This window comes from Apodemus sylvaticus, chromosome 6, assembly GCF_947179515.1.
Source record: "Apodemus sylvaticus chromosome 6, mApoSyl1.1, whole genome shotgun sequence".
Lineage (NCBI taxonomy): Eukaryota > Metazoa > Chordata > Mammalia > Rodentia > Muridae > Apodemus > Apodemus sylvaticus.
The window spans coordinates 135,627,249-135,637,810 of NC_067477.1; the positions used below are offsets into that span (position 1 = coordinate 135,627,249).

At 50.5% G+C, this 10,562-nt stretch overlaps 1 long non-coding RNA gene across 1 annotated transcript; it reads right to left on the minus strand.

Moving 5' to 3' along the window:
• Window positions 1-6,430: 6,430 nt before the first annotated feature.
• LOC127686770 (uncharacterized) lies at window positions 6,431-9,623 on the minus strand. Its single transcript, XR_007978241.1, has 2 exons — window positions 9,485-9,623; window positions 6,431-6,691 (listed from the first exon to the last, which is right to left on the minus strand). It is a non-coding gene; the product is annotated as an uncharacterized LOC127686770 (long non-coding RNA).
• Between the last annotated feature and the right edge of the window lie 939 nt (window positions 9,624-10,562).

Genomic DNA, 10,562 nt, shown 5'->3' on the forward strand with positions numbered 1-10,562 from the left:
GAAAAGGAGCAGCTCTTACCCTTAGCTCCACAGCCCATAGGACACATTAAAACCTCAGGAAAGGAGGAGGAGGAGGGGAGGAGGAGGAAGGGAAGAGGAGGGGAGGAGAAGGAGAGGAGGAGAGGAGGAGGAAGGGAAGAGGAGGGGAGGAAGAGGAGAGGAGGAGGAAAGAGGGAGGAGGGGAGGAGGAGGAGGAAAGGAAGAGGAAGAGGAGGAGAAAGAGAAAGAGGAAGAGGAGGTAAGAAGTAATAGCTGTGGCACCAGCAACTTCTCCCCTTCTTTGTTCCAAGAATTACCTGACTAACATGAGAAAGAATTCAGAGTCTCTGTTACTGCCTTAGTTAAGATGCCCTCTTTACAGCTTCCTACTCCTGCCTGAAGTCAAAGATCAGCCGAATTCCGTTCTCCACCCTTGAGGCCTTCCTGAGTAAGAAAGTATTAACTGATAACTACCTGATCTCCGGAAGTCCACAGGCAGATCTAAAGTCCAATAGTCAATAGATGTTAGTTAATGGGTTTGAACTGCAACTTGACTGATGTAACTTGCACCTCTAAAAAGTATAAGAACTGCCTGCAATGTCCCATCTGGGTCGCCTCTATCCCACTTGTAGGAAGACCCCAGTGTGCTGGAGCAATAAACCTCATGCTTGTTGCAGCGATCTCACTCTCTGTGTCTTTGTGAGGAAGGACGCCTGGACATTAGGCCCTTTGGGTCTGACAGAGGGAGGGGAAGAAAAGGAAGAGGAGAAGGAGGAGGAGGAGGAGGAGGAGGAGGAGGAGAAGCAGCTATCTTTAAACTAATCAGTGGGTGGATATGAGGTCTTCCTGGCAATACAACTCAGCTCATTCATCCTGTATCTGCTCCCTCCTGAAGGGCATGTGGGCATCTGGGACTGGGGCCATCAGCTGAGGTGTTCCCCAGTGCACTTCAGGTATTCCTGTCTTAGATAAAATTAGCTTCCTACAGAACCAGGCCACTGTTCTACCAAGGGTCTGACAGCAAGTTAGGATGAACTAGCGAACCATGTGGCTGAAACTGGAGTCTGAATGCTGCTAAGACCCCAGTCCCTGGGCAAGTGCCTGTCGTCTCTGGGACCCCAGCTTCTGGTCTAAGAAGGAGAAGATCTGGAATAGCCTGTCTTCCCAGCTACCTGGGGAGACCTTAGGATGACTCTGAGCCTAAGACTTCTCCAGACACATTCTTCTACCCTTAGGCATGGTGGCAAACACCTGGAATCCCAGCACCCAGAAGGGAGGGTCGTTAGTTCAAAACCAGCTTGTGATGCACAGCAAGACCTTGTCCTAAAAAAATAAATGTGCGCAGTGCACAGTGACATGTGCCTCTAACCCTGTCCCCCAGGAGGCAGAAGCAGGCAGGCCTCTGGGAGCTCCATGCCAGCCTGCTCTACATAGTAGCATCCTGTCTGAAAATAAAGTCAAGACAAAATGAAGGCACCTCTCCTTCACTCCATCAACCCTTGGCTTTTCTAGCAGGTGGATTTATTAAAGTACGAAGTCCTTCAGTGCCTAGCTTTTCTGTTTCTTTCCTCCTCTGACGTAAGAGCCTGAATGGGGACCCTCGGCTACCAGGTAAGATCATGTGGCCTAGAGGGACTGGGCTCCAGAGAACACGCGAGAGGGTGGGGAAGGGAGCTCAAGATTTCCTCTGTCCCTGAAGGTTGGTTTTAAAACCCGGATTGAGAAGAAAGCTGGGTAGGTCAGCCTGGAATGTTAGCTTACCTGTGAAAACCGAAAAGAGAAAAACAACCATTTTCTAACAGCCCTGTGCATGCTTGGCTGTGTAAAGGAGCCTGCCTCCTATGGGGGATGGGCAGAAGGTGCGCTATGGGAAGGAGAACAGCAGGCCCTACCTGGGCCTTGGGCAGGAAGAGAGAGGCCATTTTCATCTGGCCTTCAGAAGTTTCCCTTTGTGGCATGGTGCTGTTAAAAATATTCCTCCCCGAAGGTGCAGCCGCAGTGCAGCAGATGTCCCTGACTGAGCACTTGGGAAAGAGCTATTAAAAGGAACGTAATTAGGTTGTCATCCTGGGGCCTCCGAGCCAGGCTTCCGAACGCCATCTTTGTTGAAAGTTTTCCAGATGTAAAACATTGTAGAATCGGGTTTACCAAAAAGGCTGTTAATACTCGGTAGGAATGGGGTGGGCGCAAGAAACAAGCCAAATAGAGCCTGTAGTTCAAGGTGGGCCTTTTCCCTACCCTAGTTCCCAATTCCATGTCCCCTTTCTCCCTTCCCCACCATCATTTGCTCTGAGAAACGCCTCTATCCGTCACTTACACCTTAGCACCAGCAAAAGCACCTAAGCTTCATGGGCCCCTCCAAACCGTGAGATTCAGGCCCAGAGCTCTGAAGCTTTAGCAAACAAAAGCCTTGTCTTCTTTTGTCAGGCTGTCAGGCGCAGGAGTGGAGTTGGGGGAGAGCCTTGCTAGTGACCCTGAAATCACACCAGGGCAGTCACCTACTCAGCCACGCTGAAAGCCTGCCCTGATTCCAGTCGGATTCTTCCTTAGAGGCGTGGCTTGTAACCACCCCCTCCTGCCGGCCTGCGGCATCCTGCGATTGTCAGCATCCGCCACTCACCTCTCAGTACCTCTGCATCTATTTATCCAGAGTTTCCTGGCAAGAAGCCTGCTGAGTGGTAGAGAGCGCAGGGAGCATCAGCAGAGGACATGCTTGTCATCCTGGTGGGAGACGGCACGGAGGGAGAAAGACACCCACCCCGCAATCATGGAAATAAATGCAAAATAATAACTGCAGAAGGAAGTGTGTGGTTGGTGCTGAGAAGACGGGCCAGCGGGAGCCTACCCTTTAAGGGAAGTCAGGAAGCCGTTCTAGACTCTAGAGCTGAGAGCTCAAGCTGGGGCGGGGGTTGGGGGAGTGGGGGTGGGGTAGACAGAGACTCAGTGGTTTGTTCCACCCTAGCAGTCTTTGCAAAAGCACTGGCTAAGGCTCAGAGGGAAGCCCACAATTTCTTTTTTCTTTCTTTCTTTCTTTTTTTTTTTTTTTTTTTTTTTTTAGTTTTTTTTTTGTTTTGTTTTTTTGGATTTTTTTTTTTTCCCGAGACAGGGTTTCTCTGTGTAGCCCTGGCTGTCCTGGGACTCACTCTGTAGACCAGGCTGGCCTCGAACTCAGAAGTCTGCCTGCCTCTGCCTCCCAGAGAGCTGGGATTAACAGGCGTGCGCCGCTGCCGCCGCCGCTGCGGCCACCACGCCCGGCTAAGCCCACAATTTCTAAGATACCATTCTCCTATTGGACTTGAGTACTGGCCTGTGTGCTAAGAGGACACGGGTTGGGGGGATATATATTGATATATATTGCAAGAGGAATATTGCCTCTTGATATTTAATGCAGATACTATTCTCTACTAAACGAAGTCTTCTGGGAGGTGGTAAAAAACACTGGCTGTTCTTCCTATCCGACCAGGGTTCAATTCCCAGCACCTACATGGGCGTGGCTACTTACCATGTAGGTAACCACCACATCTGTAACTCCAGTTCCCTGCCAGCTGACACCTGCACACAGACACACTGTATCCGTGTCACACAGGCATGGGGGTAAACAGCAATGTAAGTAAGATGAAAGTAAATAAGCTATGGTTTGGTTTTGTTGTTTGTTTTTGTTTGTTTGTTTGTTTGTTTTTTGGATTTGGTTTTTCCGAGACAGGGTTTCTCTGTGTAGCCCTGGCTGTCCTGGAACTCACTCTGTAGACCAGACTGGCCTTGAACTCAGAAATCCACCTGCCTCTGCCTCCCAACGTGCTGGGATTACAGGGGTGTGCCACCACTGTCCGGCTTAAGTTATGTTTTTTGATTATGTGAAATAATTTGTCTTTTAAAAAGCATCCAGCCGGATGGTAGTGGCTCACGCCTTTAATCCCAGCACTTGGGTGGCAGAGTCAGGTGGATTTCTGAGTTCAAGACCAGCCTGGTCTACAGAATTCCAGGACAGCCAGGGCTATACAGAGAAACCCTGTCTCGAAAAACAACAAACAAACAAACAAACAAAAAAGTAAGCATCCAGAGTGCTGTTATTTTCACAGATGCCATGCGTTGTGTTTACTAGGTCCTGTTTTGATGGCCATTTTGTACCTTAAGGTTTCCTTCCTTACCTGACTTACTGTTAACTTCCAACGACATGAAGAGGAGGAAGAATTGCTTAGTGGAGGCTTTGGGCTTTGTGAACAACCAACAGTAACAAGAAACCAAAGAACACCAGGACCTGACGGTGACTCAGAACCCCAGTGGTCCGCAAGAAAGCAGAAAGGACAGAGAGCAATACACCTGAGGAAGGAACAGAAACCAACCTTCAGCTCCCAAGAACCACTGCTCCGCAGACCCTCCCCCCGCCAGGCGGGGCCGCCAACAGCTCCGCCCCAGACTTAGAACCCGGTAGGGAGGCTTGTCCTGGTGGGCGGGGCCTTGGAGAAAATAAAACCAATCCCCTAGGCCTTCAGCTTGCTCTGGGACTGAGGTGTGCCTGGGCCACTTTGTTCAAAGGCAGACTTCATGGAAACTCCCTGCCCACCCAGAGGTGCCTCTGTGAGAGGCAGTGCTGGCAGAGGAACTTGAGTCAGTTACTTGCTAATTTTGTCATTCCCGATCTCAGAACTTAAGATACTTCATCTACAAAACAGACCCGGTGTTGGTGTTCTTTTCTCTAGAGCAGTGGTTCACAAACTTCCTAATGCCTCTTGTGACCCTTTAAAACAGACAGATTCTCTTGCGGTGGTGACTGTGATGGTGACTCCCAGGCATAGTTATTTTCAATGCTACTTCATAATGGTAAATTTGCTACTGTTATGAATCGTAATGTAAACATCTGTGTTTTCCAATGGACTTGGGCGACCCTTGTGAAAGTGTCCTTTAACACCCCCCCCAGGAGTCTCTACAACAGGTAGTTGAGATTTACTACCCTACAGTAAGGGCAATTCGATAAAATATAACAGGGAAACGCACTTTACCCAATAATCTAGCCCACGGCAGACACCTAACAAACAAAGCAAAACAAAACAGTTCTGTTTGTTTCCCCACATGGCAATCTTCTCGAGATCAGGAAGTGCACATCTGATTCACCCAGTTTGCCCTGGGATATTGGATGGTTCACGTAATATTCCGTGTATAAATGGATGCTTGGGTCCCAAACAAGCCTCCATTAGGACTTCCTGCCTGCAAAGACTTGCCTGTTGGAGCCTCTCAAGAAAATACCCAATTCATAATTACTATGTGAGAACAGCCAGGTACATACGTGTTGAATAACACAACAGCAAAGCCCACTAAGGAAAAACTCCTTTTGGTCAAGCGAATAGAATCGGTAGACTGGTGCAATGGCGCACGCCTTTAATCCCAGCACTTGAGAGGCAGAGGCAGGCAGATCTCTGAGTTCAAGACCGGCCTGGTCTACAGAGTGAGTTCCAGGACAGCCAGGGCTACACTGAAAAACCCTGTCTCAAAACACCAGGATGAGGCTGGAGAAAGGGAGAGGAGAGAATTTGTGATGTGAAGACCTGACATTCCAGACTCTCCAGCTGCTCTGTGTCAATCACCTGGCCAAGGGTCCAGCCCTAGGAAGGCAGTTTTACCGCAAAGCATGCTAAAGAGATAGGTAGAACATTCTTCTTCTTTAATAATAGACTGTACTTTTCCTTCCCAGAATTCTCTCTCCTAATGCAGAACCATAAGGCTTGGCCTGGTCTGCCTACCCTCCTAAGGCCTAAGCCAGAAAGTACAACTTTTCCGTTTTCTTCCTCCCCACAAACCCTCTTTTGATGCTAGCCAGAACCTAAGAGAGCTTTTTCTGATGTTTTGGGCAGGCGCCTGTGCTCTTTCTGTAATGCCCTGTCCCTCACCCCACCCCCTCAACTGCCCCCCCCCCCCATGGGGCTGCCCTGTACACACACACACACACACACACACTGTTTCCACCTTACCTCTTCCTCTATGCAGATGCTGGCGTTTATAGCTTGCCTGCCTTGGGATGTTTTTCTTTTAAACTCTAATAAAAATGAACCTCAACCTTCTATTTGAATCCATTGTTTAACTCTTTTGTTAATGAGCCCAAGAACGCTAAGAGGGGACACCGATTTCCCCCAGAATCATGAGGACACAAATCAAGAAGGCCTGTATAAAAAAAAAAAAGCAGGTGCAAGGAGCAAGTGTTTCAGTTCAGAGCAGAGAAGACTCAAAGTTTAAGGGTGCTTCCTGAAGGAGCTGAACGGGGCTTGAAGCTGCTGTCGGCCGTCGGAAGCCTGATAGGGAAAGGTGGGACCGGCAGCTCCCAGGAAAAAGAACAGATCAAACTATGTTCTCTCAAGCAGATTTAGTGTACACCACAGATCTGAGCAAAACAATGTGCCAAGTATCTTAAGATAGGGTGAGGGAGGGAAAGTTCTTGGTCACAATCTCTAAACAAAGATTAACAGGAGAAAAATAGTTTACTAAAAGTGCAGCACATGGGCTAGGGGAAGGAATGACGGCTACAAAGAGCAGTACAATTCTAGGAGAGGGGAAAGGCCGAAGGCACAAGAACTTGACTCTCTAGAGGCAGCGACTGCGAAAGGCAAACCAGAGAAAAACCAAGAGACAAGGGCTCCTCAGTCCGTGCTCGCTGCATAGATTCCTCTGGTGCCACCTCAGGGTGGACGAGGGTCTCAGTGTCTTCCGTGGCACCACCTTCCTGGAAAGGCAGAAAACAGGGTCATTCGTGTACCTTCCATCAAGCCTTTAGGCATGCAGAGGGGAGAGGGACAGTTCTTGCATCTGTTCCTTTTCAGTTGCCTTTTGCACAAAATAATCCTTATGTTAAAGTGGCATGTGTCTGGTGGTGTGTTCTGCTGCCCTTCAATAGGATGGCAGCACCTAGTGAGGCCCTTTGAGCAGTGAACAAGCCTGTGGGAAGGCCTGGGAAGACTGACCTTGGGGCAGGGGTCGGGAGCTGTGGAGGAGCGGAGATAAGGGGAGAGTATGTGACACAGTGACAAGTAGCTGAATTAATAGGAGGATGAGAGTGACACTCCTAAGCAAAGAGTCCTTTCACTTAACTCAAGTAGGACTGGTTCCTATCACTCCCCAGGGCCTGCAGAAGTAAGTAGGGCCCGAGTCCTTCGCCGGGGATCCCTAGGGCTTGTGTGTGTGTGTGTGTGTGTGTGTGTGTGTGTGTGTGTGTGTGTGTGTGAAGGAGGCTCGCTCTGGCGTCTCTTCTGCCACAAACCCGCTGAGCCTCACGGTCCTGACAGTCGTCCCCCAGATCTCACCCAGACCTACGTCTCCCGTGGCCACACCTGGAAGGAAAGGGTTAGTCGGAGAGAAGGGACTAGGGTGACCTTTTGGAAATACACCTTGGGCTGTAGTGGGGGGCTGGGCAGGCGACGGCCGAGGGACCGGAGCCCTCCCCGGATTCGGCGGCTCCCCTGCGCCCCCTGCCGGCACACTCCACGCCCTGCCGCCCCGCCCTCCCGGCTTCCGCACCTGCCACCGCTCCGCTGCCGGGAAGGGGAGGGGGAAAGGGGGGGGAAAGCCTTCCAATGTTTGGGGTGTGGAGGCGGTTCCGGAAGTTCCCTACATGAGGGGACAACCCGGGATGTCCCCAGGCCAGAAATTTCACCCTTAGGAATTCCAAAGGGGTGGGGAGGTGACGCTCTTAACTTGTATTGGTTATGAATGCTGTGCATTTTCCGGGCGAGCTAGGGGGGCAGGCGGGAGGGGGGGAGAGCCTGGAAAGTGTCAACGACTGAAGTCATTCCTTTTTCTCAGTGAGGCTTTTAAATTAATGGTCGTGTGTGTCAGGGCAAGCCTGAAGGGGACTCAGAGCCTGCAGTTGTGCCCCTGGAGGGCTGCAGGAAAAGGCTGTTTTCCTCGGCCTTTCTTTCATCTCTAGGTAGTGGGGCCTCCCTCCTCCAGGAAGTCTGCCTTATTCTTCTTGAGCCTCTGTTACAGACAAGGTCAGTGTCGCAGTTTGGTAGGTCAGGGTTCTCTGCTCATTTTTGATAAGGTTTTTTTTTCCCCCTGTATCTGCAAGAGTCTAAGCCCATTCAGTGTCCAGGGGCAGAAAGCCCTATCAGTGGGAGGCTGTTATCTAGGGAGAAGGCCACAGACAGAAAGCGCATCCCATTTGTGGTCCAGTCAAGGAGAAACTATTCTCAAGGTCCCTGTGAATTTGGTCCCATATACCTGAAGATCTTTGTGAGTACCCGAAATCTGAACCCTGAACGGTTTGCTCTCTGAAAAGCATCCAGGACGTCACTTAGGATCGTGAGGGATTTAAACCTCGCCAGTCTCTCCTCTCCTCATCCCCTGCAATGGCTCCCCAATTCCCTCACAAGAAAAAACCGGCGCAGCATCGCCCACCCGGTCGCCGAGCCCCCTGCCGCGTCCGCCGTTCACTTCTCTCTAATTACATTGTCTACCCTGCTATCCCTTGACTTCGGCAGAAGCAAGGCTGGGCTCTGGCCCTCGCAGCAGATCGACGGTCTGGGAAGTACGAACCAGAGTGGAGAGTGTTGTGATAAAGTCCACGTGAGTGCACAAGGGAGGATATAAGCCATTCTGGAAATAGAAAGTGTGAGTCAAAGAGATGGGTGGGGACAGGGGAAGGCCGCCCACGCCGGGAGCAGGGAGTGGCCTGGGGGCTGGGGGCAAGCAAGCAGTGGAATCTGCTTCTGACCCCCGAGAGGGGAGGGCGTGGCGTCTCGAGCCCCCGAGCAGTCCAATCGGTCTCCATCCAGCCCTCTCCCCATCCCCAAAGGCTGGAAATAGTGCAGAGCACCTCTGGGTGGTCCCACTGGGGTCCCGACCTCCTGCTGCTTCCTCCTACCCTGCCTGAGCTGCAGAGGGTCAGAAAAAGTCCTGTGTCACATCTCCACTGCCTTGACCAGGAGGAAGCCAAGTTTCAAAATGGCCTTATTTTGCAATCTGACTCAAAAGGGTGGGGAGTGGAAAATTATAGACAGCAGCCACCAAGGGACTTTGGCTTAATATAACTGGTGACCTGGGAAACGGCAGAGGCAGAAAATAATTTCTTCCTTCTCGGACTGAGGGACAGAGATTCTGCTTTTCGAAGCAGAATCGAAATAAAGACTTCCTTCAAGCAAGGGAGAACATTAGCACACGTACAGGTCGGAAGGCTAGCCCACCCACTTCCTAGCTCGAGGCCCTACGCCTCCCACCCCTGCTCTCTGCTCCTCCTTTCCCTCCCCATCCTACCCCGTCCGCTTTCCCGACTTTTCTTCTCATCTCTGGTTCTTCCACCCCGCCCTCACCCCGCTCCCGCCCTGCTTAGTTCCCTCCCTGATCGGTTCTTTCAGCTCGAGCGGCAGATACTTTAGCTCCTAACCACTTATTAACAACGAAAAATCATAAATCTTATGCAACTATCAAACGAGCACCTGTCAGTGACTGCCTTTAACCCATCAATTAATGAGGGATCCAGAAACGTGTTGCAAACAGCTCACAGAAGAATCCCTAAACAGACCTTCTGATGCGGTAAAATGTGCCTCTTGAGCCCTGTTCGGCCATTGGCAGTAAGCACATTCACCACGTGCTGCGGGCGCTCCTGAAGGACGGATCTAGAACCTTTTCATTGTACTGGACTGTGGCTCCATACTTGCCAAGATGGCCACGCCCCATGCCCCACCCCACCCCCCATGCTCACAGAAGACTGCCACTCCCAGTCTTCTCTGTACTTTATATAATGGACTCTTATGCAAATGTAAAGAAAACCCCGTAAAAACCCTTTGAAGATAATTGAAGGAAAAAAAAATCCTCACAGTGTTAGTTTTGGTTATGGGTTTTTGTTTTTTGTTTGTTTGGATTGTTTTTGTTGCTTGTTATTGTTTTGAATACAAAAAGGACCAGGCAATAGTAGGGACGTACACAGTAGGTACCTAAAACTTTTGTGAGTCGAAGGTTTGAAACTACCAACAGTGTGTCAAGGACACCCTCTAGGATGAGGGTGGTAGCCATGCCTCCTCTGACAGCGTGTATTTCAGTCAGTCTGGGTCTCAAAGGCAGGCTCCCCACCTACGGGCTCAACCAGTATTGGACTGTGAGGTCTTAGGTCTGAGGGTTAATATTGTCACTGCTAACAGGATCTTGAATCACCTAGTAGACAGACCTCTGGGCGCCTGTGAGGAATTTTCCTCCCTAGGGTAGCCTCTGGGTGCACCTGGGAGGGACTGTCTTGATTCTGTTAGTCTCTGGCCTGACTAGGAACAAAGGTCTGGATTCAATTAGTTGAGGTGGGGAGACTCACCTTAAAAATAAGCTACATCGCCGGGCGGTAGTGGTGCACACCTTTAATTCCAGCACTTGGGAGGCAAGGGCAGGAGAATTTCTGAGTTCAAGGCCAGCCCAAAAACAAAAAGGAAGAAAAAGGAAGCTAACTGGGCTGGGCAGGTTAGGTGTTGTTCTCGGCCGCTGTGGATGCACCACTGTGACTAGTTAGTTACCTCAAGCTCCTGCCTCTCCTGCTTCCTTCCCATCATCTCAGACCATACCCCTGAGCCGTGAGCCAAAACAGAGCTCTCTCTCTCCTAAGTTGTTTTGTCGAC